The sequence below is a fragment of the Oryctolagus cuniculus genome, chromosome 1 (genome assembly GCF_964237555.1).
Source record: "Oryctolagus cuniculus chromosome 1, mOryCun1.1, whole genome shotgun sequence".
In the NCBI taxonomy this organism is placed as follows: Eukaryota; Metazoa; Chordata; class Mammalia; order Lagomorpha; family Leporidae; genus Oryctolagus; species Oryctolagus cuniculus.
The window spans coordinates 45050283-45076609 of record NC_091432.1 but is presented as its reverse complement, the minus strand read 5'-3'; the positions used below and the strand labels follow the sequence as shown (position 1 = coordinate 45076609).

The 26327-nt window shown below is 38.0% G+C and overlaps 1 protein-coding gene across 3 annotated transcripts in view; it reads left to right on the top strand.

The window, feature by feature from the left end:
- Positions 1–26327, top strand: part of NELL1 (neural EGFL like 1) — a 1048233-nt gene that overhangs the window by 667800 nt on the left and 354106 nt on the right. The gene's annotated exons all lie outside the window — the stretch shown is intronic.

Sequence of the window (26327 nt, the reverse complement as noted above, 5' to 3'; positions counted from 1 at the left end):
TAAAGAGCACTCAGGAAATGGATGCCCCATTCTACCTTTTTATGTTTTTGTCATTTATTTTCCAAGATGCTTTTACTTCATAATCATATGGCATTTAATATTTATGTCTATTGAACAATTTTCATATAATTACATATTAGTTCTTACTAAAAACTAAATATATAAATGCATAAGATTGGTATGCCTTGCCTTGAGTGTACAAAAGCTTCATTTAGTACATTTATTTATGCGTGGTATATTTAATAGTCAGAATTCAAGAGCTGCTTATCAGAGTCTGAAGCCAGGTAAAGAACAAATCCCACTGAATTACCCTTGATGGAAGCAATTAAGATCTGAAAGGAAGATCTTCTATTGGATCTACTAATTTTTACATTTTTCTTTAAACTTGGTATAACTTCATTTTTAGCTAAGGTTACCAATAGCTTAAAGCCATCACTGAGCTTTGACTTCTTGGTCACCCTGAAATGTGTAGCAGATCTCAAGCCTGACTGTGAAATCAAGTGTGCTCATGTAATTAAATTGTCATTGACCTGAAACTACTCTCTTTGTTGGGATCTGAGGCCCATGACCATCATACTGACTTCTCTCATGAGGGACCACCTTTCTTAAATGGGTATGAACTGAGGAAAGGGCCTGATGTGTCAAAACAGTGGCAATGCCATAGAATGATTTAGAATAAAAGAGCATCTTAGTTTGTGTTCTACTAGAAGCACATGATGAGAAAAGGATTTGAGTCCATAGATTTTACTTGGGAGTAGGCATGGCAGTGGTTGTGGATGGGCAGCCAAGTCAGGAAGTATAAGATAGTCAATTCTGAATGCTTAACTTAACTGAAGTGAGTTATGACTCTCAGTAACAGGAACTCAGTCCTGATAGGAAACATTGAGAAAGTGTGCCTCTGAGTTATCCCACCCAGGGAGTGAGTCATTGATGGGAAGCTGCTCCCAAGGAAAATTAATTTCCTAACACTTGCTCTTGCCAACTTCAACTCAAGTTTACAGATGCACATGTTGGCAATGGGTTATCAAGCATTTGTGTGCCAAAATGGTAAGGACCAGGGAGATGTTAAGGAAGGACCAAGAGTACCCACTACAAGAAGATGCCACCTATGCCAGTGTGACCCTAAGATACAACGCAAGCATGATTTCAAAGTGAGACTCCAGACCCTTATTTGACACTTCTTTGCAGATATTTTAGAACCAGATTTATGCTCTTGAATTACTTAGCCCTTTCAAGTATAGGAATAACTCAATAAAATGTAGATAGGATATTATGGAAAAATTACCTGGGGAAATCCAACTTAAGAACTTCTCCCCTTTACCTCCCAGTGTACCTAAACACCCCTGCTCCACCTTGCTGAGCAAAAAGAGTCTTCTTTCAGATCACTTAGTATAATATGTGTCTTCTTAAGTTTGGTGTCACAGTGAACTAGAGTATGAATCGCACGTGAAACAACCTGGAATGCCAAAGAGACAAGCTTCTGAACTGTTTTAGAGGAGAAGTGACGTGAACCACTGCTGGGGTGGGAAGAGACTACATGTTCTGAAAAGTCAGAAGAGGAGGTATTAGTGCTTACACATGACCAGTATATTAGACTAGAGCCATTTACAGCTTCCCCAGGGATTTTGGTTAGGTAAACCCATGAGACAATAGAAATACGTAAATTAAAAGAAAACCAGGAGTTGAGGCTACAAAGACTACTTGAAGGAATGTCACTGACCATGTCAATGTGGAGATAGGAAGGGAGTATCCAATGCAATCTATTATTGTACATGTATCTTCAGAGCACTCTATCAGAGAGTTCCCATTTAGGGAAAGATACTCATTTTGTTCTATTCATGGGATGAGATGAGGCCTACCTACATTGTAGGGAATAATCTGCTTTACCAGGGTTACTGTTTCAAATGTTTGTATTACCCATGAAAACCATTACAAAAGCATCCAGAATAGTGTTTAACCAAATCTCTGGGCACCTCATAGCCTAATCAAGTGGACATGTAAAATTAACCAACACACATTTGTATCCATCTTTTAACATTGTGGGTTGTGGTGAGATTAAATGAGGAAATTTATGAAACAGAAAACATTGGAGGCTCAGAAAGTGGTAGATATAATTCTTACTAATAGGAGCATTTGGGAAAGTAAAAGTTTGATCCACGCTTAGAAAATATGGAACCAGGAGCAGTAGAGTGTTATTATCAAATGAAGCCCAGCAGTCAAATGAACAAAAGACAGATTGTCCCTGAGAGAAGAAGAATATGAACTTAAGATACATCTGATTTGGACTTCCCTGCTGAAGCAGGGGAGAAATGGCAAATTTAACCATAACAAACATTTCTTGAGACCTTATTAATTACCAAATACATACTAGATTTTGGAGATTCCGGGATGAATAAGACAAAATCATTTTCCTTGAGGATGTTATCATCTGTGATGAAGAAACCTTCAAACATTTTACAATGGGTGGTATCTTTCTAAAGCATAGTGGGAGTGACTGCTGTAATGGGGAAGCAGAGAAAGCTATACAGAAGTGGTCACATTTTATAGGAATTCCATGGGTTAAACAAAGGTTTGTCAAATGGATTGAGAGGTATACATTTAGGGAAAAAGAATTACATGAATAAGGTTGTGGAGATATAATTTATCATGGTCCTTCTGGGTACAGAGTATAGTATGATGGTTCTGAGTCAAGAGATGAGTGGACAGCAGAAGAGAAAAAAGTTCCAGAAAAGTCCCATGAGTAGGTTGGCCCAGTGTACAGGAAGTCTACTAAGGACTTTGAACTTCAATTCCTATAGTGCAGAAAAAATGACATCATACTGGTGTTTTACAGAGAAAATAGAAGATACAAAATACTGGCTAGGAGTTTCTCTAGACTTCCTCATTGGATCCTTATTTCTCTGTATGTGTTTTTTAAAGATTTATTTATTGATTTGAAAAGCAGAGGGTTACAGAGAGGCAGGGGTGGAGTGGTCTTCTATCCACTGGTTCACTCCCCAAATGGCCATAATGGCCAGAGCTGGGCCAAAATAAAGAGAGGAGCCAGGAGCTTCTTCCAGGTCTCCCATGTAGGTGCAGGGACCCAAAGACTTGGATCATAGCAGAGAGCTGGATTGGAAGTTGGGCAGCAAGGACTCAAACAAGTTCCCATATGGGATGCCGCGCTGCAGGTGGAGGCTTTACCCATATTGTTTTTTAAGGTACTTTCAGTTATTTTTATTTTATTTTTAGTTATTTGAAAGGTAGAAAGAGGGGGGAGGGTGGTGGAAAAGAGGTAGGTCTTCCATCTTCTGCTTCAATTTCTGAAGGGTCACATGACCTGAGTCTGGGCCTGACTGAAGCCAAGAGCCAGGAACTCTACCCAGCTCTCCCATGTAGGTGTTCTGCACCTGAGAACAGCTTTCCTACGTGCATTATCAGGGAGCTGGATTTGAAGTGGAACAACCAGGACCTGAACTGGAACTTAGGGATGCTGGCATAAGAGGTGGCAGCTTAATCTGTGGCACCATACACTGGGTTTCTCTTTGTGTGTTCTTATAAATAATTTCTCAGGGCTTGCAATCTGGTGTAGAAGGTTAAGTCTCTGCCTACAGTGCCTGAATTCCAAATGTTCATTGGTTGAGTCTGGCTGTTTCACTTCCAATCCAGCTCCCTGATGATGCAACAGGGAAAGCAGTGGACGATGGCCCAAATGTTTCAGCCCCTGCACCCATGTGAGAGACCCAGAAGAAGCTCCTGACTTTGTCCTGGCCCAGCCTTAGCTGTTGCAGCCATTTGGTGAGAGAATCAGCAGATGGAAGAGCTCTCTCTCTGTTTCTACATCTCTTTTTGTATGAAATAAATAAATACATAAACAAACAAATCTTTTCTAAAAAGATTTATTTATTTGAGAGTGAAAGTTACACATAGAGAGAAGGAGAGGCAGAGAGAGTGAGAAAGTCTTCATCTACTGGTTCAATCCCAAGTTGGCCACAGTGGCTGGAGCTGAACCAATCCAAAGCCAGGAGCCAGGAGCTTCTTCGGTGTCTTCCACACAGGTGCAGGGGCCCAAGGGCCATCTTTTGCTGCTTTCCCAGGCCATAGCAGAGAGCTGGATCAGAAGTAGAGCAGCCAAGACTTGAACTGGTACCCTTATAGGATGCTGGCATTGCATGCGGTTTTACCTGTTTTGCCACAGCAAAGGCTCCAATAAATAAATCTTAAAGAAAAATAAATAAATAAATCTTGAAAAGAGTACTAATGCCATCTCACTAGTCCAAGTGATCAATTTCAGTTCACAATTGATCATAATGATAGGAATAAGAGTCAAAGGGATCACATAAACAAGACTAGTGTCTGCTAATACTAACTGATAGCATTAAAAAAGGGAGAGAAGCATCCAACATGGGAAGCAGGATACACAGCAGACTCATAGATTGGCAATGTCCTAAACAGCACTCTGGCCTCAGAATCAGCCCTTAAGACATTCACATCTGGCTGAAGAACCCATGAGAGTATTTTAGGCATGGGAAGCCAAGACACTCTGGCAAAAAAAAAATAAAATAAAATAAAAGACCTAAATGAAAGATCTCTGCGAGTGAGATCCCAATGGAAAGAACAGGCCATCAAAGAAGGAGGTACCTTTCTCTAAAGGGAGGAGAGAACTTCCACTCTGACTATGACCTTGTCTAAATAGGATCGATGTCCATGAACTCAAAAGGCTTCCATAGCCTTGGCAACTCATGACAAGAGCCTAGGGTGATTACTGACAGCATAAACAAAAGTGTCAAATTGTTAAGTCAACAACAGGAGTCAGTGTACACTTACTCCTCATGTAGGATCTCTGTCCTTAATGTGTTGTACATTGTGAATTAATGTTATAACTAGTACTCAAACAATATTTTACACTTAGTGTTTCTGGTAGGTGCAAACTGTTGAAATCTTTACTTAGTATATACTAAATTGATCTTCTGTATATAAAGATAATTGAAAATGAATCTTGATGTGAATGGAATGGGAGAGGGAGAGGGAGATGGGAGGGTTGCAGGTGGGAGAGAAGTTATGGGGGGGGGAAAGCCACTAGAATCCAAAAGCTGTACTTTGGAAATTTACATTTATTAAATAAAATTTTTAAAAAAGAAACAATTTCTTTCCAAAGATATACCTTGCCTATATGTTGGAATGCCAGCTTGTATCAATGAAGCGATTAAACCTCTTTGGAAGAATTGTTTTTAAAGTTAATTTAGTAGTTAGTGTGAGCATATGCTTTTGATTAAGCTATATATGGGCATCAAATTCTGAGGAGTGGTTTATATACACTCAAAATTACCATAAATCTTCTGTAAAACAAAACTGAGCAGAGGTTCTCAGTTCATTTAGTAAACAGACATTTATTGAATATTATACTTTGGTGTGATACATGGGCATAGCAGGAAACCAAACAGATTAAGTCCCTCACCTGGGGAATTAGATAATAAAACATAAGCATATAACATGCTGTTAATTAGTGATATATAGCAAGAATACAAAACAAGGTAAGAAACTATAGAGTGAAGAGAGGAAGGAGGCTTTTCTGTAAGGTAAAATAGTAGGGGAGGCTTTTCTGCTAAGATGATATCAGAGCACAGATGTGAATTCGTGACAGAGTAAGCCATATAGCTATCTCGAAAGGCTATGCCACAGGGGAGAGCCGGTGTGAAGTCTCTGAGGTAGGAGTCACTAGCAGAATCTCAAGTAAAACTCTGCCTGGATCACATGATCAAGAAGCACCAATAGTAGAAAGTTTCAGAGGATCTACCTCCTAGATCATTGGAGACTTGCAAGTCTTTGTAATTTTAAATACTTGGACTTTATTATTTGGGAATGCATTTCTGAGTATGGTAGCATTGTTATTAAATTTGTCTTCTTCAAAGTGTTACTCTGGTTGCTGTGCAGATTTTTGATCATAAGACAGAAAAGTAGAGGAAAGAAGACTAGATAAGAAAATATTGCAGTAGTTCATATGAGAAATGATGATGGATTATAGTTGTAAAATCAGAGGTCTTGAAAGTGGTTGAATTTGGACAATATTTTTAAATTCAGAAGTAAAATAATTTGCTGATGGATTGGATGTACATATGAGACAGAGCTTGGGTCAAGAGTGATGATTCTAAGGCTTTGGTTGTAAACCAGAAAGAAAGATCCATTTATGAATGTGGGGAAGGAAGTAAAGACAGCAGCTGTTGAGCTCACTGAGTAAAGCAGAGCCAGTTTATCCTCCAGAGATTAAAGAGATTAAGCGTTCTTTTGTCAAGCATCAAAGGAAGGTATTATATTTTGAAGCCACATGGAAGAAACCAAATGTGGGGAGCAATTCGGACTGGACTGAGTTACTGGAATTAAGACTTATTCTATGCATCTGCTCTCCCACAATATGGCGCTGGGAGAGAAGAAAACAGCTTCTACCCAGCTGCCTCTCACCAACTTGACAAGCTGTAGGACTTGCTCCTGATTGGAGGAGAGCAGTGTACTCGGCGTGTGGGCAGCCGAGTTAGGATTGGCGGAGGAGGACTATAAAGGAGGAGAGAGACGGCATGCACCAGGAACATCTAAGGGGAACATCTAAGGGGAACACCTGTGCAGCCCCCGAGAAAGCCGGCCGGCGGTGTGCCGCTCCCCTGCGGAAGTGGGGAATGTGGCCAGGGGGAACTGCCCTTCCACGGAGGTGGAAGGGATAGTAGCCAACCCGGGAAGAACCAGCAGCAAACCCGGGAAGGGCCGAGCAGACGAAAGAACAGCGCAGGGTCCTGTGTTGCTCCTCCACGAAGAGGGGGAGCGACATAATGGTGCCGTGACTCGGATATGAAGCCTAGGCAGGGCTTGTGTCGTTCCTCCACGAAGAGGGGGAGCGACAACCAAAGATAAATCTGGTGTTTTTAAATAGTAAAACTGCATTCAGTAAAACAACATTGCTATGAGAGGCATGAAGAAATGAAGACTGATTTGAGCAATAACAGATTCCCAACTCCCATCCACAACTCGCTCATTTTATGGCAAACACCCACTGAAGTGAGTGCAATAGCAGAAGGAATCATTGATGTTCTACAATATTTTCCTCATTATTTCCTTCCTTTCTTCAAGGATCTCTCCCTTTCTTCCCTTCCTCCATCATGATGCACATAACGATAAAGGCAAAACTGTGACTCCATTGTATGCTGAGCAGTTTTTCTTGACTCTATTGCATGCCACAGTTGAGTTAGATGTTGCATAAGAGGAATTAGCATTTATTAAGATGAGATGAATTAAAGTAAAATACTCTGCTTAATTTACAGACACACAAACTGACAGTTATCTCTGTAGGTTTTATATAGGTTCTGAATTGAAATACTACTTCCATTTTTATGAAGCAGCACTCAAATAGTTTACAGGTATTAGAAAATACTAACATTATCAACTCTGATTGAACTTAATTTCAACAAACCTGGGACATTACATCAGAAAATAAATTATTTAATCTTATCATGTAATATTGTTTATGAGTCAGACCTTGGAGAGCACCATAAACCATTTCTCCTGGGTTTTGTCGATGGACTACACTATTGTTGGTTCATTTCATATTGGCTCATTGTGGACATTTTAATAAGGCAAATAGGCAAGTGATAGGTTCCTGCTCTTTTGCAGGTAATTATGTTTGACAGGTGCATTTCAGGCCTCAGGAAATAGGATTCCTGTTTGAGAGACTGCATCAGCAGCATGAGGATGTCTTCATTAGGTGTCCTTCTACATCCAGAAGAGCCTGGGAGGATGTGACTGGAAGTGTGGCCTTTTATACACGACTCATTAGTAGCTTGGAGAATCTTGGTTTATTTTGTTTTTAACACACACTCTGGAAGTGTGGGGCAAAAGTTAAATAGAATGTTCATCTTCAGTTGACCACTGAGGTATGCACATTCCCATTACTGAAAATGTGCTTTCAAATTGCAGAATTGTCTGCTTTCTAGCTGGTAACCCAGCAGACTATTAAGTATGCAGCAGATAGAGTTCTCATCTTCACAAAATGTTATTCTGTCTTGAGGGTTACCGGGGTTCCCATACATTTTTGGGCATACTTTGGATGAATGAATTTTAATTTATTCTCATGTTGGCTCTAAAATTATTAAAAAATTAGTCTGTGATCACAAAATATGATGACATATTTTAAAATACTTTTTTGGTAAGGAAGAAATTATATAAATGGAAGTTAATTCATCTTCTTGGAAATGTTTTTTTTTTTTTTTTGACAGGCAGAGTGGACAGTGAGAGAGAGAGACAGGGAGAGAAAGGTCTTCCTTTGCCGTTGGTTCACCCTCCAATGGCCGCCGCTGCAGCCGGCGCACCGCGCTGATCCTGGCAGGAGCCAGGAGCCAGGTGCTTTTCCTGGTCTCCCATGGGGTGCAGGGCCCAAGCACCTGGGCCATCCTCCACTGCACTCCCTGGCCATAGCAGAGAGCTGGCCTGGAAGAGGGGCAACCGGGACAGAATCCGGCGCCCCAACCGGGACTAGAACCCGGTGTGCCGGCGCCGCAAGGTGGAGGATTAGCCTATTGAGCCACGGCGCCGGCTCGGAAATGTTTTTAATACTTTCCACCAATATCTTAAATTGTTAAGTGGAGGGAGGTTCAGATGTTAAGTACTATAAATATTCTTTAAGTGGAGATAATACTAAAAATACTTTATATCTTATTAAAAATACTTTATATCTATATTCCATTCATCATTTGGCCTAGCAAATTAACAGTGAAGACACGGGTTAAGATCACGTACTGGAGTGATACTGCAGTACTGCATGTGATAACTGCCTCTGGCTACTGGTTTTGTCATCAGCTCAGCCATGGCTGTCACAGGCATTTAGGGAGTAAACCAGGAAATGAGCACTGTCTCTTCCTCTCTCTCTCTCTCTCTCTCTCTCTCTCAAATAAATAAAATAAAATTGAAAATAAGCTATTTTGGTAAGCAACTGTAATCATTCAGCAAAGGGTCATTTAATAAATAATAGAATAAATAAATAATATTTATTTAATAACTAAATAATAATGTTAGTATGTTATTTCTTAGATTTTTAAGTTATATTTTTGGACTAATATGTATAATTTGAGTTGAAAGAAAATGAAATGGCATATGATTTTAGTTTTGTTTATTTAAGTATTTAAACTTATCTAAAATATCTCAACTATTGTATTTTTAATAGAATAATGGTCATAAATATCCATTTTGTTAGACAGTGTTCAAATTGCATGTATTTAATCCTTATAAAACTCTATGGGGAAGAAGAAACTGAGGTAGAGATTGATTAAGCAATTTTTTTCAATATCAGATAACTATGAATGTGAAACAGCCAGGATTAGAACCGAGTCTACTGACTTAACCCTGCTTTTACTGTATCAAAGGACAAAAAGTCTATTTATAAGCAAAGAAAAATTTGTATTTCTATCAAATATATACAGATGTGAGTGCTTCAAGAAGGCTATAAAAATTAATTCACTGAAAACCTTTTCCATTTCCTAGAGGCAACCACTTTCAATCTCTCTCTCTCTCTTTCTCTTTTTTTGTGGCTTGGATATCTATTCTCTCTCATTTTAGATTTTTTGAAACAAATGTAGACATTATATAGATATAGAGTATTTTTTCTTCAAAACAGATATTATTATTACTGATTGAGAACTTCATGACAATGATCATAATGTGGGGAAAGATGAATATTCTTATTAACATAGTTTTATTCAGTGAAATAATTTTCATGACTAAATATCAAATGATGTGATAGCCACACAATTTTTATACTTTAACTTCCATAAATTAAAGAAAATATGTGGTATTTTTCTTTCTGGGTCTGGCATTTTCCACTTAGCAAAATAATCTCTACCTACATGCATCTTATTGCAAATGTCAGGATTTCATTCTTTTTATGCATGAGTAATATTCCATCATATATACTTCTCAGATTTTCTTTATCCAGTCATCAGTTGATGGACACCTATGTTGATGCCGTATTTTAGCTATAATGAACTGAACTGCTATAAGTATGGGGGTACGGGTATCTCCTTTGTATGCTAATTTCATTTCTTTTGGGTATATTTCCAGGCTAATTGTTTCATATGGTAGATAGATTTTAAATTTTCTAAGGAATCCCCATATTGTTTTCTATAATCATTGTATCAATTTGCATTCCCACTAACAGTAGATTAGGGTACCTTTTTCTCCACAACTTCATAAGCATTTGTTATTTTTTGATTTTTTGGGTAATAACCATTCTAACTGTGGTGAAGTGATGCTTCATTGTGGCTTTTCTTTGCATTTCCCTGTTGACTAGTGATTTTGAGAATTGTTTCAAGTGTCTGTTGGCCATTTTTATTTAATTCTTTGAAAAATGCCATTTGTATTTTGTGTCTTTTTGTCCATTTCTTAAATAAATTGTTGAGTTGCTTGAGTTGCTTATATATTCTGTATATTAATTCCTTATTGGATGCATAATTAGCAAATATTTTCTCCCATTCTATTGGTTGCCTCTTCACTTGGTTGAATGTTTCCTTTGCTGTGCAGAAGCTTCTTAGCTTGTTATAGAATACCATTGGTCTATTTTTGCTTTTAATGCCTATGCTTCTGGAGTCTTTTTCAAGAAACGTTTCTTGGGTCAGTGTCTTATAGTATTTCCTCTATGTTTTCCTTTAGTAATTTGATGGATTCAGATCTTAAGTTTAGATCCTTGACCCACTGTGGGTTGATTTTTGTATAAAGCAGGGGTATTGATTCAAACTTCTTCATGTGGATATCAAATTTTCTCAACATGATTTATTGAACAGACTGTCCTTTCTCCACAGAATGATTTTATCTTTTAGCATATTTATCAAAGATTAGTTGTTGTAGATGTGTGAGTTAATTTCTGGGGTTTCTGTTCCGTTCAATTGTTCATTGTGCCAGTACTGAGTTTTCTTGATTATAATATCCTTGTGTTGTCTTAAAATCTGGTATTGTGATGCTTCCACCTTGTTTTCATTCTTTAAGATTGCTTTGGCCACTTGGTGTCTTTTGTGTTTCCATGTGAATTTTAGGATATTTTTTCTATTTCTGTGAAGAATACCTTTACCATTTTCATTGGAATTATACTTTATCTGTAAATTGATATGGGTAGTATAGACATTTTGATAATATTAATTCTTCCAATCTACAAACATAGATTTTTCCATTCTGGGGGGACTTCTATTTCTTTCATTAGTACTTTGAAATATTCATTGTAGAGATCTTTCACATCCTTGGTTAAATTTTTTTTAACTTTTATTTAATGAATATAAATTTCCAAAGTACAGCTTATGGATTACAATGGCTTCCCCCCCATAACGTCCCTCCCACCCGCAACCCTCCCCTTTCCCACTCCCTCTCCCCTTCCATTCACATCAAGATTCATTTTCAATTCTCTTCATATACAGAAGATCAGTTTGTCATACTTGTCGCTCCCCCTCTTCACGGAGGAACGACACAGGACCCTGCACTGTTCTTTCGTCTGCTCGGCCCTCACCGGGTTTGCTGCTGGTTCTTCCCGGGTTGGCTACCAACCCTTCCACCTCTGTGGAAGGGCGGTTCCCCGTAGCCACTTTCCCCACTTCCGCGGAGGAGTGGCACACCGCTGGCCGGCTCTCTCGGGGGCTGCACAGGTGTTCCTTCAGATAGATGCTCCCCTTAGATGTTCCTGGTGCATGTTGTCTCTCTCCTACTTTATAGTCCTCTTCCACCAATCCCAACTCTGCTACCCACACGCCGAGTACGCTGCTCTCCTCCAATCAGGAGCAGGTCCTACAGTTTATTGGTTGAACTGGAGGCAGCTGTGTAGAAGCTGTTTCCTCATCTCCCAGCGCCATATTGTGGGAGAGCAGATGCATAGAATAAGTCTTAATTCCAGTAACTTAGCCTAGTCCGGGTTGCTCCCCACAATACTTTAAGTAAAGATTTCAACAGTTTGCTCCCACACAGAAACATAAAGTGAAAAATACTGTTTGAGTACTAGTTATTGCATTAAATCACAATGTACAGCACACTAAGGACAGAGATCCTACATGAGGAGTAAGTGCACAGTGACTCCTGTTGTTGACTTAACAAATAGACATTCTTGTTTATGGCCTCAGTAAACACCCTAGGCTCTTGTCATGAGCAGCCAAGGCTATGGAAGCCCCCTGAGTTCACCGACTCTGATCATATTTAGACAAGGTCATAGTCAGAGTGGAAGTTCTCTCCTCCCTTCAGAGAAAGGTACCTCCTTCTTTGATGACCCATTCTTTCCACTGGGATCTCACTCGCAGAGATCTTTCATTTAGGATTTTTTTTCCCCAGAGTTTCTTGGCTTTCCATGCCTGAAATACTCTCATGGGCTTTTCAGCTGGAACCGCATGCCTTAAGGGCTGATTCTGAGGCCAGAGTGCTGTTTAGGACATCTGCCATTCTATGGGTCTGCTGTGTATCTCACTTCCCATGTTGGATCGTTCCCTGCCTTTTTTATTCTATCAGCTAGTATTTGCAGACACTATTCTTGTTTATGTGATCCCTTTGGTTCTTAGTCCTATCATTATGATCAATTTGGAACAGAAATTGATCACTGGGACTAGTGAGATGACATTGGTACATGCCACCTTGATGGGATTGAATTGGAATCCCCTGGTATGTTTCTAACTCTACCGTTTGAGGTAAGTCAGCTTGAGCATGTCCCGAATTGCACATCTCTTCCCTCTCTTATTCCCACTCTTATATTTAACAGTGATCACTTTCAGTTAAGTTTCAGCACTTAAGAATAATTGTGTATTGATTACAGTATTCTACCAAAAGTATTAAGCAGAACAAACAAACAAACAAAAAAATACTAAGAGGGATAACATATTAAGGTGCTCATCAACAGTCAGGGTGAGGGCTGAACAAGTCACTGTTTCTCATAGTGTTCATTTCACTTTAACAGGTTTCCTTTTTGGTACTCAGTTAGTTGTCACCTATCAGGGAGAACAAGTGGTATTTGTCCCTTTGGGATTGGCTTATTTCACTCAGCATAATGTTTTCCAAATTCCTAACAGGGATCACAATTCAGTTAAAATTTAAAAACCTAAGAATAATTGTGTGTTAATTACAAAGTTCAACCCATGGTACTAGAACAAAAAAAAATACTAAAATGGATAAAGTATTACATTGTACATCAACCATCAGGACAAGAACTGATCAAGTCACTGTTTCTCATAGTGTCCATTTGACTTCAACAAGTTTCCCCTGTGGTGCTCAGTTAGTTGTTGCAGATCAGGGAGAACATATGATATTTGTCCCTTTGGGACTGGCTTAATTCACTCAGCATGACGTTTTCCAAATTCCTCCATCTTGTTGCGAATGACTGGGTTTCGTTGTTTTTGACTGCTGTATAGTATTCGATAGAGTACATATCCCTTAATTTCTTTATCCAGTCTACTGTTGATGGGCATTTGGGTTGGTTCCAGGTCTTAGCTATTGTGAATTGAGCTGCAATAAACATTAATGTGCAGACATCTTGTTTGTTTGCCAATTTCGTTTCCTTTGGGTAAATTCCAAGGAGTGGGATGGCTGGGTTGAGTGGTAGGGTTATATTCAGGTTTCTGAGGAATCTCCAGACTGACTTCCATAGTAGCTTAACCAATTTGCATTCTCACCAACAGTGGGTTAGTGTCCCTTTTTCCCCACATCCTCTCCAGCATCTATTGTTGGGAGATTTCTGAATGTGAGCCATTCTAATTGGGGTGAGGTGAAACCTCATTGTGGTTTTGATTTGCATTTCCCTGATTGCTAGTGATCTTGAACATTTTTTCATGTGCCTGTTGGCCATTTGGATTTCCTCTTTTGAAAAATGTCTATTGAGGTCCTTGGCCCATCTCTTAAGTGGGTTGTTGGTTTTGATGTTGTGGAGTTTCTTGATTTCTTTGTAGATTCTGGTTATCATCCCTTTATCTGTTGCATAGTTTGCAAATGTATTTTCCCATTCTGTTGGTTGCCTCTTCACTTTCCTGACTGTTTCTTTTGCAGTACTTCTCAATTTGATGCAATTCCAAATGTTATTTTTGGCTTTGACTGCCTGTGCTTCTGGGGTGTTTTCCAAGAAGTCATCGCCGGTACCTATATCTTGCAGGGTTTTTCCAATGGTCTCTAATAATTTGGTGGTGTCAGGTCGTAGATTTAAGTCTTTAATCCATGTCGAGTGAATTTTTGTGTAAGGTGAAAGGTAGGGGTCTTGCTTCATGATTCTGCACATGGAAATCCAATTTTCCCAGCACCATTTATTGAATAGACTGTCCTTACTCCAGGGATTGGTTTTAGATCCTTGATCAAATATAAGTTGGCTGTAGATGTTTGAATTGATTTCTGGTGTTTCAATTCTGTTCCATTGGTCTATCCATCTGTTTCTGTAGCAGTACCATGCTGTTTTTATTACAACTGCCCTGTAGTATGTCCTGAAATCTGGTATTGTGATGCCTCCAGCTTTGTTTTTGTTGTACAAGATTACTTTAGCTGTTCGAGGTCTCCTGTGTCTCCATATGAATTTCAGCATCATTTTTTCCAGATCTGAGAAGAAGGTCTTCGGTATCTTGATTGGTATTGCATCGAATGTATAAATTGCTTTTGGGGGAATGGACATTTTGATGATATTGATTCTTCCAATCCATGAGCATGGAAGATTTTTCCATTTCTTGGTATCCTCTTATATTTCTTTCTTTAAGGTTTTGTAATTTTCATCGTAGAGATCTTTAACATCCTTGGTTAAGTTTATTCCAAGGTATTTGATTATTTTTGTAGCTATTGTGAATGGGATTGATCTTAGAAGTTCTTCCTCAGCCGTGGCATTGCCTGTGTATACAAAGGCTGTTGATTTTTGTGCATTGATTTTATACCCTGCTACTTTGCCAAATTCTTCTATGAGTTCCAATAGTCTCTTAGTAGAGTTCTTTGGGCCCCTAAATAAAGAATCATGTCATCTGCAAAGAGGGATAGTTTGAGTTCTTCCTTCCCAATTTGTATCCCTTTAATTTCTTTTTCTTGCCTAATAGCTCTGGCTAGAACCTCCAGAACTATATTGAATAGCAGTGGTGAGAGTGGGCATCCCTGTCTGGTACCAGATCTCAGTGGAAATGCTTCCAACTTTTCCCCATCCAATAGGATGTTGGCTGTTGGTTTTTCATAGATTGCTTTGATTGTATTGAGGAATGTTCCTTCCATACCCAGTTTGCTTAGAGTTTTCATCATGAACGGGTGTTGTATTTTATCAAATGCTTTCTCTGCATCTATTGAGATAATCATATGGTTTTTCTTCTGCAGTCTGTTAATGTGGTGTATCACATTGATTGTTTTGCACACATTAAACCATCCCTACATACCAGGGATAAATCCCACTTGGTCTGGGTGGATGATCTTTCTGATGTGTTGTTGCATTCTATTGGAGAGAATTTTATTGAGGATTTTTGCATCTTTGTTCATCAGGGATATTGGTCTGTAATTCTCTTTCAGTGCTGCATCTTTTTCCGGCTTAGGAATTAAGGTGGTGCTGGCTTCATAGAAAGAATTTGGGAGGTCTCCCTCTTTTTCGATTGTTCTGAATAGTTTGAGAAGAATTGGAGTCTGTTCTTCTTTAAATGTCTAATAGAATTTAGCAATGAATCCATCTGGTCCTGGGCTTTTCTTTGTTGGGAGGGCCTTTATTACTGTTTCAATTTCTGTCTCAGTTATGGGTATGTTTGGGTTTTCTATGTGTTCCTGGTTCAATTTAGGTAGGTTGCATGTGTCCAGGAATCTATCCATTTCTGATAGGTTTCCCTGTTTGCTGGCATACAAGTCTTGTAGTAATTCCTGATGATTCTTTTTATTTCTGTGGTGTCTGTTGTTACATTTCCTTTTTCATCTCTGATTTTATTGATTTGGGTCTTTTCTCTTCTTTTTTTTAGTTAGTTGGGCCAATGGGGTGTCAATTTTGTTTATTTTTTCAAAAAACCAGCTCCTCGTTTGGCTGATTTTTTGTAATTTTTTTTTTTTTGGATTCAATCCTGTTGATTTCTTCTCTGATTTTAATTATTTCTCTTCTCCTACTAGATTTGGGTCTGGTTTGCTGTAGATTTTCTAGATCCTTGAGGTGAATTGAAAGCTCATCGATTTGGTGCCTTTCCAATTTCTTGATGTAGGCACCTATTCTATAAACTTTCCTCTTAACACTGCTTTTGCTGCGTCTCATAAGTTTTGGTATGTTGTGCTGTTATCCTCATTTACTTCCAGAAAATTTTTGATTTCTCTTTTAAATTCTTCTATGACCCATTGTTCATTCAGGAGCATGTTGTTCAATCTCCATGTGTTTGCGTATGCTCTAGGGATTCCTGAGTTGCTAATTTCCAACTTCATTCCTTTATGGTCTGAGAAGCTGCATGGTATGATTCTAATTCTTTTGAATTTGCTGAGACTTGCTTTATGGCCTAGTATGTGGTCAATCCTAGAGAAGGTTCCATGTACTGCTGAGAAGAATGTAAAATCTTTAGCTGTAGGATTGAAAGTTCTGTATATATCTGTTAGATCCATTTGGGCTATAGTGTCATTTAAATCTACTGTGTCCTTGTTGATCTTCTGTCATGTTGATCTGTCTATTTCTGAAAGTGGAGTATTGAAGTCCCCCAGTACTATTGTATTGGGGTCTAAGTCTCCCTTTAAGTCCCTTAACAAATCTTTTAAATAAACCGGTGCCCTGTAATTAGGTGCATATACATTGATAATTGGTTAAATTTATCCCAAATTATTTAATTTTTTTTTAGCTATTATGGATGGGACTGATGTTATAAATTCTTTCTCTATAAAAGCATTTTTGGTATATGAGAATTTGACTATTGTATGTCAGTGTTAAATCTACTACTTTTCCAAACTCTCTTATGAGTTCTGATAGTCTCTTACTGGAATGTTTTGGTTCCACTATATAAAGGATCATGTCATCTGCAAACAGGGGTAATTTGACTGCCTCCTTTGATTTCTTTTTGCCTAATGGTTCTGGCTAAAACTTCCAGAACCATATGGAATGATGGCAGTGAAAGTGAGCATCTTTGTCAGCTTTCTGATCTTAGTAGAAATGCTTCCAACTTTTCTAGGTTCAATATGATGATAGCCATAGGCTTGCCATATATTGTCCTTTTTGTGTTGAGATATGTTCCTTCTATACCCATTTTTTCAAGATTTTTTTTAACATAAAAGAGTATTATGTTTTATCAAATGCTTTATCTGAATTTATTTAGATAATCATGTTTGTTATTATTTTATTTATGTGATGTATCATGTTTATTGATTTGTGTATGTTTAGTCATCCCTCCATCTCTGGGGTAATCTTAGTTAATCAAGATGTATTTTTTTTATGTGTTATTGGATGCAATCTGCTAGTATCTTACTGAAGATTTTTGAATTTTTGTATCAGGGGTATTGGTTTATGTTTCTCTTTTTTTCTGTCGTAGCTTTGGTTTTGGAATTGAGGTAGTGTTGGCTTCATTGAATGACTTTGGAAGGGTTCTCTCTTTTTCATTTGTTGAATAATTTAAGAAGTGGCATTAATTCTTTCTTGAAAGTTCTGTTAAATTCAATAGTGAAGCCATTTAGTCCTGGCTTTTTTCTAGCTTGGGAGGCTCTTTCTTAGTAACCCAATCTCAGCCTTGGTTGTTGGTTTATTCAAGTTATCTATGTCTTTGTGCCTCAATCTTGGTAAATCATATGTATCCCAAAACCTATCAGTTTATTATAGTTTTTTCCAAATTGTTGGCATATAGCTGTTTGCAATAATACCTAATTATTATTTGTATATCTTTGGTATCACTTGGAGCATCTCTTCCATCTCTGATTTTATTAATTTGATCTTCTCCCTTTGGTCAGTTGGGTCAACAGTCTATCAATTTTTTTTTACATTAGTTCTTTTTTATTTATTTATTTATTTTTGACAGGCAGAGTGGACAGTGAGAGAGAGAGACAGAGAGAAAGGTCTTCCTTTGCTGTTGGTTCACCCTCCAATGGTCGCCACGGCCAGCGCGCTGCGCTGATCCGATGGCAGGAGCCAGGTACTTATCCTGGTCTCCCATGGGGTGCAGGGCCCAAGCACTTGGGCCATCCTCCACTGCACTCCCTGGCCACAGCAGAGAGCTGGCCTGGAAGAGGGGCAACCGGGACAGAATCCAGCGCCCCGACCGGGACTAGAACCCGGTGTGCTGGTGCCGCAAGACAGAGGATTAGCCTAGTGAGCCGCGGCACCGGTCTTTACATTAGTTCTTTATTGCATTGATTTTTGAATTATTTTACATTTCTATTTTGTTTTATTTCTGCCCTAATTTTTGTTATTTCTTTTTTCTACTAATTTTGGATTTGTTTTGTTCTTGTTTGTCCATGTCCTTAAGATGCATTGTTAGATCATTTATTTGATACATTTCCAATTTTTTGATATAAATACTTATTACCATAAACTTTCCTGTTAACACTGCTTTTTGCTGTATCCCATAAATTTTAATATATGGTGTTTGCACTTTTATTCATTTAAAGGAAAGTTTTTGGTTTCCATTTTGATTTTTTATGACCCATTTAGGAGTAGACTGTTCAGTTTCCATGTGTTTGTGTATATTTTCTAGAGTTTCTTTTGTTGTTAATCCCAGCTTCATTCCATTGTGGTCAGAAAAGACACAAGTACTGATGGAAAGAATGTGTGTTCTGCAACTGTGGGATGGAATATTCTGTATATCTCTATTATGTCCATTTGATCTATAGTGCAGCTTAGATCTGTTGGTTGATTTTTTTCCTCTGATTATTCTATCCATTGATGGAAGTGAGGTGGTGAAGTCCCCAATTATTATCATATTGGAGTTTATGTCTCCCTTTGGATCCATTAATATTTGCTTTGTAAAGCTGTGTGCTCTAGCATTGTATGCGTAAACATTTATTATAGTCACATCTTCCTATTGAATTGATCCATTAATCATTACATAATGAACTTCTTCATGTCTTTTAACATTTTTTGTCTTAAAGTCTATTTTATATGATATGAGCATTGCTACACCTGCTCACTTTTGATTTACATTTGCAAAGGATATCTTTTTCTATCTTTCACTTTTCATTTATGTGTATCTTTATTGTTGAACTGTGTTTCTTGTAGGTACCCTATAGATGGCCTTTTTTAAAATAGATTCAGCCATTCTGTATCTTTTAATATGAGAATTTAGCTCACTTACATTTAAAGTTATTGTTATAAATAATGACTTAGTCCTGACATTTTTCCATAAATATTCATATTGTTTTTTGAATCTCTTTTGCACTTTACTAGAAGGTTTTCTGCCTTTATATTATTTCATAATGATGATTGTTTTTCTTTCTTTATGTAGTATATCCTTAAGTATCATCTGTAAGTTTGCCATGTGGTGGCAAGTTTTTTAAATTTTTGCTTGTTTTGGAGCATCTTTATTTCACTATTATTTATGAATCAGAGAGAATCACTGGGTAAATACTCTGGATTGGTAGGTCTTTTTCATTGCAAACTTTGACTAGATGTCAAAACTTTCAAGAAAGAATTAATGCCACTTCTTAAATTATTCAACAAATGAAAAAGAGAGAACCTTTCCAAACTCATTCAATAGAAACCCTACAGACAAGGAAATCTATTGAGAAAATTGCTGTCAATCTGATGGGAGTTCTGTAAAATTTTGAAAAATTGATTATAATTCATCATGAGAATCTTTTTTATTTTTTAATTTTATTTAAGTTATACAAGGAACATAGTGATACTTTCCACCCTACCCTTCCTACCACCCATCCTCCCACCATTTCCTCTTCCCTTTCCTATTCCCATATTTATTTTTTACAAAGATCTATTTTCAGTTAATGTTGTACTCATAAGCTTAACCCTATACTAAGTAAAGAGTTCAACAGAAGAAAACAAACAAATAAGCAAACAAACAAATAAACAAAAAAAAAAAACAATGCTTTCCTCAACAGTAGAGACAAGGGCTGCTGAAAATTTGATCATGACTATTTGGGGTTCTGTGTACTTCCATTCTGTTTTTCTACTCCTTCAGGAACTCCTAAGAATTGTATATTTAGTCATTTGATGGTATTTCATAGATCCTGAACATTGTTTTAATTCTTTCCATTTTTTTGTCTGAGATATTTCAAATGACTTGACTTGCAGATCATATATTATTTCTTTTGCCTCATCAAATTTGTTTTAAGTCTTTCCTCTGTATTTTTATTTGACGTCTTCAATATTTCATTTCTAATATTTCTCTTTGTTTCTTTTTCCGTGTCTCAATCTCTGCTGAATGTCTCATCCATGACATGTGCTGATTTCTTAATTTCTTTTAATTGTATCTCTGTATTTTTGAGTAATCTTACAATCATTTATTTGAATTCTTCATTTTGCCATTCTCCCCTTCCTCACAGTCCCATGTGTATGTATGATTGCATTCTTTTAGGGAGTCATACTTCATTCCTTGTTCATGCTTCTATGCTGCTTTCTGTGCATCTGGGGGATCTCTTATTTCTGTCTCTTCTGGAGGATTATTTATAGTATCTTTGGCTACATTCAGTAGGGGAGAGGATGTTGGAGCTGATTGATGCATTCACATTTTCTCTGTGTCAGGGTGAGCTAGCTGATTCACAGCTTAGAGTGAGCTCACAGTGACAGTGCACCTCACACACCCTGGCATGTGCACTGTCGTTAGCACCAACACACTCCATAATGTGTCCCTTGACCCCACTTTGAGATTGTCCTCAGTATGTAGAGAGCTCTTTGTCTCCTAAGTCAGACTGAGCGGGTGTATGAGAACCCAGCTATAACCTGCAATTTTTCTAGCTTGGTACTTGGGCCTAGAACCCCTACAGTCACAGTGTGCTTAGATTTGCCGCTCTCTCCTCTGTAAGTTCTGTCTTTGGTCTGGTGATTCAGGTTGCAGCAGGACTGCTTGCCATCCACAGCAAATTTAGTCTGATGCTTTTGTTGTAGGAGAAGAGAGGCAATGTGGCTTTCCTGTTTTTGAGCAAAGCAGACACTCAGACCCCTGACAGCTCTCCAGGCTGGACTTGAAAACAGTGAGGACTGTGGAAATAATTGTTCAGTTAAAGCTGCCAGATTGGGGCGAGGGTGCTGTGGCACCTTCCTCCTTCCTTATCTTGGCAAGATGGTGTTTCTTAGCCATGGGCTGGTCACATAGATGCAGGAGTGGAGGCATGACTCGTGGAGGTGTGTCTGTCCTCTCTTCTTTCTGCCTTGTAGAGTCTCTGTTCTGTTCATTCTCCACTGAAACTTTCTCTCACTCAGTGTCCTAGGAATGTGTTCATTCCTTTGTTTTTCCGGTGTCTTTCTGAGGCTAGTCAGTGCAGTTTTTCATTATTTGACCTCTTCAGACCTTTAATTCTCTTAACGTATAATTCTCCTGGTCATTTTAACAATATATCTAAATAGTATGGTTCTAAGCTACTGCAGCATATTTTCTGTTTTGACATTAAAATTAACTTCATTGTTTAAGATGAAGATTTGCTTATCCTTCACATACCTCTTCACACATCTTCTCGTTAGATCAATATTCTGTCTTTATGTTATTATGACTTTGTATGTGCTATTGATTACTGAATCATGGGATAGATTATACTTGATTTCCTTTCTTCTTCAACTCTTTGTTCTTCTTATCGTTAATAATCATCTCGTTTTCATCTTATTGCTTGATTTGCTATGGTCTTATCACAATTTATTTTCAAATTCTCACCAGTTATATAAATATACTCTGAGACATTAACTCTTTCATGTTTTTGACAAGATTCCCTACAGTTTGGTTGATTTCTGGGCCTCAGGTCTTACAAATCTCTCTTCACTATGATTTTGTAGGTCATCTTTTTCTCCCTCTGGGTTGGGAGCCACTGTTGCTGTAAACTGTTCTAATTCATCTTGCCTTAGTGCTCTAAGTTTGCAGAAAAGCATGTGAAAAGATTTACATGAAAGAAAAATTGTTGACACCTTGCTTCTCTGAAATCTGTTTGTATGAAATTAGTTAATAGTTATAAATTACTTAGAAGATTATCTGTGATGGACTAAGCAAAATATAAATGTTTTTAAAAATAGTTTTACCTTCACCCTTGAGTGGTAATTTGAAAAATGTTTTACTTCATAAATTATTTTCCCCCTCAGGATTTTGAAGAGATTACTCCATTGTTATATAGGCTCTAGTATGGAATTTGAAAAGTCCAATGCCTTTCTAACTTTTTATCCTTGTTTTGAAAATCTATAGTTTTAAATTTCATGTTGATAAAAGCATAACTTTTGGAGGCCAGCACTGTGGCATAGGGGCTAAGTCAGTACCTATGATTCTAGCATCCCAAATAGGTTCAAGTCCTAGTTGCTCCACTTCCAGTTCAGTTCCCTGCTAATGTGCCTGGGGAAGCAATGGAATATTGCCTAAGTTTTTGTAGCCCTGCCTCCCACATAAGCAACCCAGAAGGAGTTCTAGGTTCCTTATTTCTCACTGGGACCAGCCTGGCTGTCGTGTCCTTTTGGGCAGTGAACCAGTGGGTGGTTCTGTCTCTTCTTCTCACTGTCTGTAACTCTGCCTTTCAAATAGATAGGTAAATCTTTAAAAAGTATAATTTTCCTATATTCTGTTTAACAGTCAGTAGAATTTTAAAATCTAGATATTCCTAATTTTTATGAGATTGTAAATGCTCTTGCATTGTGTCTTTGGTACTTGTCACATACTCTCTGACCCCCATATCTTTTGTCTCCTTTATCTCTTCCTGGCTATCCTGTTGTTTTTTAGTTGTCTTACTTATTTTCTTCCTTATTTTCCATGTACTTGTCATTTTCATGTAATATCGGGAAATCTCTTTCACTTTATTTCCCAACCCTTTCACTAGGCTACTTAGCTCTGCTATACAATTTTATATTTCAATACTACATTTCCTTTCCTTTTTTTTCTTTTTTTATGTTTTTTTTTTTTTTTTTTTTTTTTTGACAGGCAGAGTGGACAGTGAGAGAGAGAGACAGAGAGAAAGGTCTTCCTTTTGCCGTTGGTTCACCCTCCAATGGCCGCCGCTGCAGCCGGCGCACCGCGCTGATCCGATGGCAGGAGCCAGGATCCAGGTGCTTTTCCTGGTCTCCCATGGGGTGCAGGGCCCAAGCACCTGGGCCATCCTCCACTGCACTCCCTGGCCATAGCAGAGAGCTGGCCTGGAAGAGGGGCAACCGGGACAGAATCCAGCGCCCCGACCGGGACTAGAACCCGGTGTGCCGGCACCGCAAGGTGGAGGATTAGCCTATTGAGCCACGGCGCCGGCCCCTTTTTTTATGTATTTTTTTTAAACTTTTATTTCATGAATATAAATTTCCAAAGTACAGCTTATGGATTACAATGGCTTCCCCCCATAACGTCCCTCCCACCCGCAACCCTCCCCTTTCCCACTCCCTCTCCCCTTCCATTCACATCAAGATTCATGGTTTTTGTTTGGTTTTGCTTCATGAATGTGATGTGGTATCCCTTCTCTGCTAAGGACATTAGTTACATTGAATAATGAAGTGACAGTGATAATGAAATATCATCCTATATCTTCCTTGTTGTGTTTGCTAATTTACTTTGACTTCTATCTTTTATATTGGCAACATTCTCAAATATTTGAAGCTGGCTATTTACTTCTGTTTTACAACTTGACAATAAAAACTATCCAAAGACTGTGTGCCAACAGGGATGTGAAGGCTGACCAAAGAATACAATATAAGACAAGCCGGGCCATTCACTTCTTTTGGGAAATACCCGCAGTCAGTATCTTTGAATATTTTATTGTTAGTTTGTTGGTTTCCTTAGAAAATACTCTTTAAAATTTCTGTGTAGGCAATAAAAGTCCATCTTTCAGCATTCTGGTTACTATATATGTTTTCACTTATTTTTCTCATTGTTCAACATGGAGGCATGCTCTTGGTCGTGTATAGTGTTCCAAAGTGGAGACAATAGATCTCCGATCTAATCTTAGGCTAATGGAGGGATGGCTATCTGACTGGACAGATTGGAGAGAGGAATTGAGTGTTTTCTGGCTATTACTGAGAATTTCAGCCCATTTTAGCCACTTTCAGAGTTGGCACTGCCATTCCTGAGCCTTTTGTGCTTTGTAGAAACAAATTACTTCATTGATGATCTTAGATCTGAGAAGGCCATTGTCACTCCCTCTTCTGCTTTCCAAGTTTTCAGAATTTTTAGCTTTTTCTCTAACTCTCATGCCTCTTGTGGGTATATAATGTATCAAAAACAGAAAAAAAAATCTTTGAAATATAACTTCAATGGAATTTCAAGGAGGAACAGATATAAATATATGCATTTAATCAACCAGCTTTACTTGGAACTTTGTAGAGGTTTTCAGTTTTATGTAATTAAAAGTTTTTTCTGAAATAAGCCTAAATGTCTGCCATAATGAAGTATGTAGGTATGTGTGTGTGTGTGTGTGTGTGTGAGAGAGAGAGAGTCTATTTATGTCTTGCAGATAGGAGGTGGGAAGGCTGGATGGAGTGTATTTGAGAATATTTTTTTAAAAACATGTTGTTTACATAAACACCTACTTGTAGTGTTGACCAGGTATATATTGTTTGGCTAAAATAAGTAGCTTCTGGCCGGCACTGTGGCTCACTAGGCTAATCCTCCATCTGAGGCACTGGCACCCCGAGTTCTAGTCCCGGTTGGGGCACCGGATTTTGTCCCAGTTGCTCCTCTTCCAGTCCAGCTCTCTGCTGTGGCCCAGGAGTGCAGTGGAGGATGTCCCAAGTGCTTGGGCCCTGCACCCGCGTGGGAGACCAGGAGAAGCACCTGATTCCTGGCTTCGGATTAGTACAGTGTGCCAGCCGTAATGGCCATTTGGGGGGTGAACTCATGGAAGGAAGACCTTTCTTTCTGTCTCTCTCTCTCACTGTCTAACTCTGCCTGTCAAAAAATAAATAAATAAAATAAATAAATAAAATAAGTAACTTCTGTATGTTCCCTCTAATTTTCAGATTCTGTTATTATTATAACAACCTTACTTTATGAATTGGATCATTTAACAAGTATGAGGTATACTTTATAGGGACTGTGAATTTTTTATTAATTAATATTATAACTTTTTGAGGACAGGGTATGATTACTTGAGCTATTGTAACAATTGTGGAGTATGAGGGTGTGCATGTGTGTGTGTTGAACTAACAACTGAAATGTATTTAACAGAGAAGGCTTCAATGACTCAGGCTTTCATGCATTGGAAAATTCTTCTGCCTTCCTTATCCTGATTGAAAGGAAAGCCTCCAAAATACAGAGCAGAACATATAATAATCAAACTTATGAATAGTTCTTGGAAGGCCACAATCCTGCTAGATAGGGAGGCAGAATTTAGTGTGACATAGTCAAAGGCCCTAAATAATAGAATGTATTTAATAGAGTTGTTCATGTGACTGTAAAGTTTAGTTAGAATTAAAGTTAAAAGATAAGCTATTTCCAATTTACCTGTAATCTTGAGTCTTCACCTGGCTTCTCTTCAATCAAAAAAGCGAACTTGGCTGCTTAAATATCACTTACATGACTTGATTATAAACTCTTCTGTTTCATCGAAAACTGAAAAGAAAAAAAATGCATGGGTTCCATGAATAATTTGAATTCCCCACCCACACCTCAATACTTTCTTTTTTTGCAAGAGAAGATTTCTTCTTTAATTTAATGAAACTATATTCAGGAAATTATCTTCTTATTATAAGAATAGGCAAGGCCTCTATGATGGATTTGTTATTATATATTGTGTATTCTCTTTTGTGAAACAAAAAGGACATTTTTAGATTATGTTTAATATGGCTCTCCACAGATCTTTGCCATCTGTCGGCTCCCTTGTGGTTATTAAATAGTGATGGCATGACAGGTGAGAAATTGCACTAATTGTGCAATAGAGAAAATGGAACAAACCCAATCTCTGTGTATTGATTCTTTTTAGAAAAAAATTGTACAAAGCATGTTCATAATCAATTACTTCTCTAGGACATATCAAATGAATTTCAAGAGCTTTCTTAAAGAGTGCATGTTTTAAATTTTCTGCTTGCATTAAGGAAAAGCTTTGGTATAAAGTAGTCCTGGGCCTTGAGACTTCACTGTTTCTCCTCTATTTTATTTTTTAACTGTGTTTTCTTTTTTAAAGTACTACCTTTCAAAGCCCTATATTTTAGTTTTGGAAACATTTAACATGTCTCTATTGCCTTCAGGATATCACATAAATTCCTTAGTTTGCCACTCAAGACCCTCTACCCCTTGACCCCAATTTATTTTCTTTGTTATTCCGTCACTATTTTTCTACATAAACCT